Source organism: Eriocheir sinensis, chromosome 34, assembly GCF_024679095.1.
Source record: "Eriocheir sinensis breed Jianghai 21 chromosome 34, ASM2467909v1, whole genome shotgun sequence".
NCBI lineage: Eukaryota > Metazoa > Arthropoda > Malacostraca > Decapoda > Varunidae > Eriocheir > Eriocheir sinensis.
In genome coordinates, this window is record NC_066542.1 from 15,557,571 (window position 1) to 15,559,821 (window position 2,251).

A 2,251-nucleotide genomic window follows, 5' to 3' on the forward strand; every position below is an offset into this window, starting at 1 on the left:
GGTGGTGTTGGGGGGGGGGGGGGAGACCGTGGTGGTGGTAGTGGTGGTGGTGTGTGGTGGTGGTATATGGTCGTGGTGGGGGTGTTGTGGTGGTGGTGGGGTGGTGCTGTTGATGATGATGATGATGATGTGTTCTTATTATTGACATTGTTGATATTGTTGTTGTTCTTGTTTAAGTTGATGAATTTATGTTGATACTCCAGGTTCCGTTGTTATTTTATAGTTGTTGTTATTGTTGTTAATATTACTGGTGGTGGTGATGGCGGGAAAAATAATTACACTGACGATAACAACCACGATAAAGATAATGCTTAGAATGGTGTAGAATAGATAGTGGAAGTAGTAGTAGCAGTTGTCGTAGTAGTAGTAGTAGTAGTAGTAGTAGTAGTAGTAGAAGAAGAAGTAGTAGTAGTAGTAGTAGTAGTAGTAGTAGCAGCAGTAGTAGTAGTAGTAGCAGTAGCAGTATCATCATCTTCATCATCTTCATCATTATCATCATCATCATCATCAGTAGTAGTAGTAGTAGTGGTAGTTATCTTTGTACTGTATCATCATTACCACCACCATCCCTGCCATCATCACCACATCCACCACCACCATCGTCACCCTCCCTCATGCCCTGCCAAGCCAACCTTCCTGCGGGCGGTGGTGGAGGTGGAGGAGGAGAGTGGAGGAGGGAGGAGGGGGGCGGGTGGGTGAGGCTGATGCCGTGATAAGTGGTTCATTAGTGCAAGTTAAATTAGACGGAAGCAGCCATCAGCGGCGGTGGAGAGAGAGGGCGGGAGAGGGAGGGAGAGCGGGAGGGAGAGATAGTGTTTAGCGGTGTCCTCTCGCCTCATAAAGAAATCCCGTTCTGCTCAAGCGACGTAATGAGGAGGTGGATGACAGGGCGCGCCGCTCCCCGCTGTATAATAAACACCTCTCGTTAGCTCGCCATTCACAATTTTCCGTCCAGAGACGCACAATTACCGGGACGCCGCCGCCCGCCCACCCTCCAATTATGCCGTGATCAGCTCCCATCCCACTCTATAAAATTTGAGTTTGTGCGGCATATTGAATGAAAACACTCCCCTCCCACCGACCCCTTGACGGCAACACCGCCCTGGTTAGCGCGGGGCCAATCACGGCGCGGCATTGATCCCCAGCCGACCAATGAAAGCGAGGCTTCCTGAGCCGAGGCTGCCCGGGGGCGGTTCCTTCGCGCCATCGCTCATGGAGGGCATGTCGCTGGCTTTAGTGCGACCCGTTAGTGAAACTATCCTTTATTTCTTCAATGTAATGTTTCAGATACTTGTAATACGTCAGTGTGGGGTGGGAAGCGTACAACCTCTCGCAGGGCACACGTCGGGGAGGAAGGACGAAGAGAGGTGAGGGCCACGGCGCACTACGTCCGTCGGAATGTGGCGAAAGAAAATGAAAAGCCGTCCAGGCACTGCGGGAGCGGCTGTCAGAGGGGAGGCACTTGCCTAATGGCATCATTTTCTGCGCCAATTTGCTCACAATTTGAATAGAAATTAAGTGTTTACGCACCCGCATCAAAATCTTTTGGTATCTTACGTCACCACTTTGGTTAAGCCAATGAGCGCGCTGCTCCACCAGAAACCCACCAATCCCGACGCTGCCTGCTTGAAAAGAGAAGATTTGCGGTAATATACATTGAATTGTTGGTGTTATCGCCGACATTTGACGTTAAGATTGATATTGGGATGTGTAAACAAGGCGGGAGGCCCACCTCACTCCTCCTCCCGCCCTGCCGCAGCCCGCAACGCCGCCACCATCCATCGTGCCCGCCCCGCCGCCGCCGCCCTCAGGAAGGACCTGCCTGAAGGGGGCCTCAGCGCAACCCGCCACGGCCCGCCACCAGCCCCGCGCCGCGCCTCTTGCGCTGTTCACTTGATTCTTGGTGAGGTGTTGACCTAACGAGGCGGAGACGTGCGAGTGTGTGGACAGCGGCGGAGGCTGAGCATAGGCCTCTTGTAGTCTCTTTATAGCCTTGTGTGTGACTCTCGCGTGACCGCCGGCCCGCCGCCACAAGTGATCCGAGTGTTCCTGACAGCGAAGAAATGTGTAGCGTGACCTCACAGTAACATCATCTACTGTCCCTGGAGAATAGTTCTTTGTGTCCTTCTGTGCCCGAAAGACCTCAAGTACGTCACCTCGCCAGCAAGAGACAAGGAACACATCCAAATTTCCCTTTCGACGTATTTACCAAAAAGAGAATAAGTGATTCGCCGAGCAGGAAACGGGAAAA

General features: G+C 52.3%; 1 protein-coding gene across 1 annotated transcript in view; it reads left to right on the forward strand.

The window, feature by feature from the left end:
• The first annotated feature begins 632 nt into the window (after positions 1–632).
• Positions 633–2,251, forward strand: part of LOC127007145 (barH-like 2 homeobox protein) — a 34,030-nt gene continuing 32,411 nt past the window's right edge. Inside the window, exon 1 of the mRNA XM_050877817.1 lies at positions 633–2,251. This exon is cut by the window's right edge and continues 1,351 nt beyond it. The gene's annotated coding sequence lies outside the window, so the exon portion shown is untranslated.